Raw genomic sequence first — 8,342 nt, 5'->3', positions numbered from 1 at the left:
TCCTGCGCCTCTTGAGCTCCATGACTGGGCTCTCTTGCTTGCTCCATCTTCTTCTTAGTGATGGGCTTGGGAGATGAACCTTTCCATCTCCCATGACTCGGATGTGGAAGCTTTCATCTTCCCTTTCCCTCTTCTAGAGGATTCTCCGGTCTTAGGTGCCATCAATGGTAATGGAAAAACAAAAAAGCTATGCTTTTACCACACCAAACTTAGAATATTGCTCGCCCTCGAGCAATAAACCAAAGAATAGAAGAAGAAGAAGAAGAAATGTGGAGGGGGGAGGGAGATGTGGTTTCGGCTAAGGAGAGTGTAGAGGGGTTGTGTTGTGTGAATTTGGTGAAGAATGGAGGTCTTTATATAGGGAAGGGAGGGGGGGTATTGGTTCGGCCATATGGGTGGGTTTGGGTGGGAAATTGGTTTTGAATTTTGAAGGTAGGTGGAGTTTATGAGGTAGGTTTATGGGGAAGAGTGGGTGGATGTGAGTGGTGAAGGTTTAATGGGGAAGAGAGATTGAGGTGATTGGTGAAGGGTTTTTGGGTAAGAGTGTTTTTGGGGTTGTGTGAAAGAGAGTGGTGAGAAGAAGTGAGTGGAGGTAGGTGGGGATCCTGTAGGGTCCACAGATCCTGAGTGGATCCTGTGGGGTCCACAGATCCTGAGGTTTTCAAGGATTTACATCCCTGCACCCCTTAGGCATGTAAAAATGCCTTTGTATCCAACTCTGGGCATTCAGCGCCAGGTTGGTGGCCATTTTGGGCGTTCAGCGCCCATTTGTGTGCCATTTCTGGCGTTGAACGCCAGAACCATGCCTGTTCTGGCGTTCAGCGCCCAGAAGCTGCCCATTTTGGGCGTTCAGCGCCAGAACCATGCTCTGTTCTGGCGCTGAACGCCAGACAGATGCTCCTCCAGGGTGTGATTTTTCTTCTGCTGTTTTTGATTCCGTTTTCAATTTTTATATTTATTTTGTGACTCCGCATGATCATGAACCTAAGAAAACATGAAAAACAATAAAAAATAAGAATTAGATAAACATTGGGTTGCCTCCCAACAAGCGCTTCTTTAATGTCAATAGCTTGACAGTGGGCTCTCATGGAGCCTCACAGATGTGCAGAGCTTTGTTAAGACTCTCCAACACCAAACTTAGAGTTTGGATATGGGAGTTCAACACCAAACTTAGAGTTTGACTGTGGGGGCTCTGGTTGACTCTGCTTGGAGAGAAGCTTTTTCTGCTTCCTCTCCATGGTTGCAGAGGGAGATCCTTGAGTTGTAAACACAAGGGAGTCCTCATTCCATTGAAGGACTATTTCACCTCTGTCAACATCAATCACAGCTCTTGCTGTGGCCAGGAAAGGTCTTCCCAGGACGATGGATTCATCCTCTTCCTTTCCAGTATCCAGGACTATGAAATCAGTAGGTATGTAAAGGCCCTCAACCTTTACTAATACATCTTCTACTTGTCCATAAGCCTGTTTTCTAGAGCTGTCTGCCATCTCTAATGAGATTTTAGCAGCTTGCACCCCATAGATTCCCAGTTTCTCTATTACAGAGAGGGGCGTGAGGTTTATTCCTGAACCAAGGTCACACAGAGCTTTAAAGATCATGGTGCCTATGGTGCAGGGTATTATGAACTTTCCAGGATCCTGTCTCTTCGGAGGCAATGTCAGTTGATCCAGATCACTTAGTTCATTGATGAACAAGGGAGGTTCAACTTCCCAAGCATCAATGCCAAATAATTTGGCATTCAGCTTCATGATTGCACCAAGAAACTTGGCAGTTTGCTCTTCAGTGACATCCTCATTCTCTTCAGAAGAGGAATACTCATCAGAGCTCATGAAGGGTATAAGGAGGTTCAATGGAATCTCTATGGTCTCTAGATGAGCCCCAGAGTCCTTTGGTTCCTCAGAGGGAAGCTCCTTATTGATCACTGGACGTCCCAGGAGGTCTTCCTCCTTGGGATTCACGTCCTCTCCTTCCCTTACAGGTTCGGCCATGGCGCTTATGTCAATGGCCTTGCACTCTCCTTTTGGGTTCTCTTCTGTATTGCTTGGGAGAGTACTAGGAGGGATTTCAGTGATCCTTTTACTCAGCTGGCCCACTTGTGCTTCCAGATTTCTAATGGAAGACCTTGTTTCATTCATGAAACTTACAGTGGCCTTAGATAGATCAGAGACTAGATTTGCTAAATTAGAAGCATTTTGTTCAGAGTTCTCTGTCTGTTGCTGAGTGGATGATGGAAAAGGTTTGCTATTGCTAAACCTGTTTCTTCCACCATTGTTAAAGCCTTGTTGAGGCTTTTGATCCTTCCATGAGAAATTTGGATGATTTCTCCATGATGAGTTATAGGTGTTTCCATAAGGTTCACCTAAGTAATTCACCTCTGCTATTGCAGGGTTCTCAGGATCATAGGCTTCTTCTTCAGAAGATGCCTCTTGAGTACTGTTGGATGCAGCTTGCATTCCATGCAGACTCTGAGAGATCATATTGACTTACTGAGTCAATATTTTGTTCTGAGCCAATATGGCATTCAGAGTATCAACTTCAAGAACTCCCTTCTTCATAGGTGTCCCATTACTCACAGGATTCCTTTCAGAAGTGTACATGAACTGGTTATTAGCAACCATGTCAATGAGTTCTTGAGCTTCTGCAGGCGTTTTCTTTAGGTGAATGGATCCACCTGCAGAAGTGTCCAGTGACATCTTTGATAGCTCAGATAAACCATCATAGAATATATCCAGGATGGTCCATTCTGAAAGCATGTCCGAAGGACACTTTTTGGTCAACTGTTTGTATCTTTCCCAAGCTTCATAGAGAGATTCACCTTCTTTCTGTCTGAAGGTTTGAACATCAGCTCTTAGCTTGCTCAGCTTTTGAGGAGGAAAGTACTTGGCTAAGAAAGCCGTGACCAGCTTATCCCAAGAGTTCAGGCTGTCTTTGGGTTGAGAATCCAACCATAATCTAGCTCTGTCTCTTACAGCAAAAGGGAAAAGCATGAGCCTGTAGACTTCAGGATCTACTCCATTAGTCTTAACAGTATCACATATTTGCAAGAATTCAGTTAAGAACTGAAAAGGATCTTCAGATGGAAGTCCATGAAACTTGCAGTTCTGCTGCATCAGAGAAACTAACTGAGGTCATAGGAATGGAGATGCTTCTTCCATGTAAATTGGAATTAGGTGCAGTAAAGTCACCAAGCATCTTCCTTATATTATTATTATTTTCGGCTGCCATCTCCTCTTCCTGTTCAAAAATTTCTGAAAGGTTTTCTCTGGATTGTTGTATTTTAGCTTCTCTTAATTTTCTCTTCAGAGTCCTTTCAGGTTCTGGATCTGCTTCCACAAGAATGTTCTTATCCTTGCTCCTTCTCATATGACAAGGAAGAATGGACAGAAAAATGATAATAATAATAATAATAGAGATCCTTTATACCACAGTATAGGGATCCCTTTGTGAGTGGAAGAAAAGAAGGGGAGACAAAGAATGTGATGTAAGGGAAGAAGCACTACTGTACGAATGGAAGAGATGTGAGATGAGATGTTAGGATATGAATGAATAAATAGAATAGGATGGGGGAGGTATAATTTTCGAAAATTATTTTGAAAAGGAGTTAGTGATTTTTTAAAATAGTTTTTGAAAAATGTTTAGTATTTTTTTTTTCGAAAATTTTTTGAAATCAAAAATAAAAATAAAAATAATTAGTTAATTAAAAAGAAATTTTTGAAAAAGGGGAAGATATTTTCGAAAATTAGAGAGAGAGAGTTAGTTAGGTAGTTTTGAAAAAGTTAAGAAACAAACAAAAAGTTAGTTAGTTAGTTGAAACAAATTTTTGAAAACCAATTTTGAAAAGATAAGAAGTTAGGAAGTTAGAAAAGATATTTTGAAAAGATATTTTTGAAAAAGATAAGATAAGAAGATATTTTGAAAAGATATGATTGAAATTAGTTTTTGAAAAAAGATTTGATTTTTAAAATCACAATTAATGACTTGATTCACAAGAAATCACAAGATATGATTCCAGAATTCAAAGTTTGAATCTTTCTTAACAAGTAAGTAACAAACTTCAAATTTTTGAATCAAAACATTAATTGCTATTGTTATTTTCGAAAATTATGACATAAAATAAGAAAAAGATTTTTGAAAAATATTTTTGGAATTTTCGAAAATAACTAAGAAATTTGAAAAAGATTTGATTTTTGAAAAAGATTTTGAAAAAGATAAGATTTTCAAATTGAAAAATTGATTTGACTCATGAGAAACAATTTGATTTTTAAAAATTTTTGAAAAAGTCAACTCAATTTTCGAATTTGATGAGAGAAAAAGAGAAAGATATAATTTTTTTTATTTTTGAAATTTTTTATGAAAAACATGAAAATTATGCAATGCATGAAATTTTTAGATCAAAACAATGAATGCATGCAAGAATGCTATGAATGTCAAGATGAACACCAAGAACACTATGAATGTCAAGATGAACATCATAGACACAATTTTGAAAAATTTTTAATGCAAATAAAACATGCAAGACACCAAACTTAGAATTCTTTAATGCTTAGACACTAAGAATTCAAGAATGCATATGATAAACATGAAAAGACACAAAACAAAAAATCATCAAGATCAAACAAGAAGACTTACCAAGAACAACTTGAAGATCATGAAGAACACTATGAATGCATGAAATTTTCGAAAAATGCAAGATGCACATGCAAGTGACACCAAACTTATGATATGACTCAAGACTCAAACAAGAAACACAAAAATATTTTTGATTTTTATGATTTTCTAAATTTTTTTTTTTGAATTTTCGAAAATTAATTGAAAAAGAAAAATAAGGATTCCAAAATTTTTAATATGAATTCCAGGAATCTTGCATTCTTAGTCTAAAGCTTCAGTCCAGGAATTAGACATGGCTCACTAGCCAGCCAAGCTTTCAATGAAAGCTCCGGTCCAAAACACTAGACATGGCCAATGGCCAGCCAAGCTTCAACATGTAATTCAGACATGACACGCCTGACATACCCTACAGTCGTGTAAGAGCTGATGGTTGGAAGCCTCAGTCCAAAAGAATTTAGACATGGCTTTACAGCCAGCCAGGCTTCACATGCTTCATGAAACACTAGAATTCATTCTTAAAAATTTTGAATAAAATTTTTGAAAACATTTTTTTATTATTTTTTTTTTTATTTTTTTTATTTTTTATTTTTTTCGAAAACAGATGATAAAATTTTGAAAAATTTTTTGAAAATTGTTTGAAAAGAAAATAAAAAGAAAATTACCTAATCTGAGCAACAAGATGAACCGTCAGTTGTCCATACACGAACAATCCCCGGCAACGGCGCCAAAAACTTGGTGCACGAAATTGTGATCTCCAGGCTCGAACAAATCCTGGTAATGGCTCCAAAGCTTGGTGCTCTTGATCTTAATTCATAATTGTCACAACTTCGATACAACTAACCAGCAAGTGCACTGGGTCGTCCAAGTAATACCTTACGTGAGTAAGGGTCGAATCCCACGGAGATTGTTGGTATGAAGCAAGCTATGGTCACCTTGTAAATCTCAGTCAGGCAGATATAAAGTGATAATGGTGTTTTCGAATATTATATAATAAAATAGGGATAGAAATACTTATGTAAATCATTGGTAGGAATTTCAGATAAGTGAATGGAGATGCTTTTCGTTCCTCTGAACCTCTGCTTTCCTGCTATCTTCATCCAATCAGTCTTACTCCTTTCCATGGCTGGCTTTATGTGATACATCACCACTGTCAATGGCTACTTTCGGTCATCTCACGGGAAAATGATCCAATGCCCTGTCACGACACGGCTAATCGTCTGGAGGCATCACCCTTGTCAATGGCTTCATCTTATCCTCTCAGTGAATAATATGCTCACGCACCCTGTCACGGCACGGCTATTCATCTGTCGGTTCTCGATCATGCCGGAATAGGATTTACTATCCTTTTGCGTCTGTCACTAACGCCCTGCAATCGCGAGTTAGGAGCTCGTCACAGTCATTCAATCATTGAATCCTACTCGGAATACCACAGACAAGGTTTAGACCTTCCGGATTCTCTTGAATGCCGCCATCATTCTAGCTTACGCCACGAAGATTCTGGTTAGGAGATCTAAGAGATACTCATTCTAGCTTAATTCATGTAGAACAGAAGTGTTTGTCAGGCACGCGTTCATGAGGGAGAAGGATGATGAGCGTCACACATAATCATCACCTTCATCACGTTCTTGGGTGCGAATGGATATCTTAGAAGAGAAATAAGAAGAATTGAATAGAAAACAGTAGTACTTTGCATTAATCTTTGAGGAACAGCAGAGCTCCACACCTTAATCTATGGAGTGTAGAAACTCTACCGTATGAAAATACATAAGTGAAGGTTCAGGCATGGCCGAGAGGCCAGCCCCTCTGATCTAAGAACCAGGCATCCAAAGATGATCCTAAGATCCTAAGATGATCAAAAGATCAAAAGATGATCAAAAGATACCTAATACAATAGTAAAAGATCCTATTTATAATAAACTAGTCACTAGGGTTTACATGAATAAGTAATTGATGCATAAATCCACTTCCGGGGCCCACTTGGTGTGTGTTTGGGCTGAGCTTAAGTGTAGCACGTGCAGAGGCCATTTGTGGAGTTGAACGCCAGTTTCTGTGCCAGTTTGGGCGTTCAACTCTGGTTTTGGATCCTTTTCTGGCGCTGGACGCCAGATTTGGGCAGAAGGCTGGCGTTGAACGCCAGTTTACGTCGTCAATTATTGGCCAAAGTATGGACTATTATATATTTCTGGAAAGCCCTGGATGTCTACTTTCCAACGCAATTGGAAGCGCGCCATTGCGAGTTCTATAGCTCCAGAAAATCCACTTTGAGTGCAGGGAGGTCAGAATCCAACAGCATCAGCAGTCCTTCTTCAACCTCTGAATCAGATTTTTGCTCAAGTCCCTCAATTTCAGCCAGAAAATACCTGAAATCATAGAAAAACACACAAACTCATAGTAAAGTCCAGAAATGTGAATTTAACATAAAAACTAAGGAAAACATCCCTAAAAGTGGCTGAATCCTACTAAAAACATACTAAAAACAATGCCAAAAAGCGTATAAATTATCCGCTCATCAATCTTCATATTATCTAATACTTCCCTTTCCAACTCCTCTGAAACTCCTAACTGGAACAGGAATCATTTGTTTCAAACACAATTATTACATGTAAGGAAAATCATAATTAGGATTCAGATACAGCAGATAAATAGGTAGCAAGTAGTTTATGCAATCAGTTAGGCATTCCAAACAAAGCATACCAAACAAAGGCATAAATGCATATGATGCATGCCTGTTCTATGACTGATAAGTCTCATCTGTCGGTTATAAAGTCAATCTAACAAGTCTTTGTAGCTAACCATTGGCCTGTCCCTCTGTCGTGCATTCCCAAAACTCAAGTAATTCTCAATTATAATCATATAACACACACCGGTGTTTATCCACGAGGGCGAGCTCATCTGGAAATTTCACAGTGTCTGGCCACACTTGCGACAGAGGGTCAGCAGAGTATCGATTCTCAACCTGGAGCACGTGGTGGCAAGCCACTGCTTTGACCCAGGAAAACTCGTATCTCAGATATTTGGAAGTGCTACAACCAGATTATCAATCAATAATCATACAATCATAATCAACCATAATTCATTATCAAATACAGTCATCCAACTTATAACATAAATAGTACTTTCGCCATCATCATCAGCAAATTCATATAATCATTATCAGCCATAATTTAACATCAACTCATCTCTTTCTTTATCAACAAGTTACCTTCCGCATAGCCCTCATTATACTTCATTACCCAAAATCCACCTACCAGGCTTTGAACAAGAGAAAATAGGGTTTTGAAAGCTAGAGGAATGCCTTAGAAATCAAAAATTGAAGTTTCAAAAGAAATAGGGGGCTCTACGTGACCCCTTGCTCGCGTACGCGAGGAGCATAACCTGTAGTGTATACTCACATCGTGTAACACCCTACTACGTAGAGTCTTATGCTATAGTCATAAAACTGAGGTGATGAGGTGTTACGACCTCTAAAAGTAAAATCATATATATAATATAGGTGAAATAAATATATATTCGAGGAGCGTTAAAAGAAAGCTTAGACAAAAGTCGCAAAAATAAAAGCGCATTGCTCACGGGAACGTAAATCGAAAAAACAAAAAAGGATAATACATAAGTATATAAAGAGTAGAATGCTAAGAATTACAAGATACCGAACTCCCAACTCAACCTGCAAAGCTAAAGCTACCCGGAGTATAAATACATAGATATACATAACCCAAAATATCCCAAAACAGATA

The sequence above is a fragment of the Arachis hypogaea genome, chromosome 19 (genome assembly GCF_003086295.3).
Source record: "Arachis hypogaea cultivar Tifrunner chromosome 19, arahy.Tifrunner.gnm2.J5K5, whole genome shotgun sequence".
NCBI classification, from domain to species: Eukaryota; Viridiplantae; Streptophyta; class Magnoliopsida; order Fabales; family Fabaceae; genus Arachis; species Arachis hypogaea.
The sequence above is the reverse complement of the archived record's forward strand: the minus strand, read 5'-3'. Positions refer to the sequence as shown.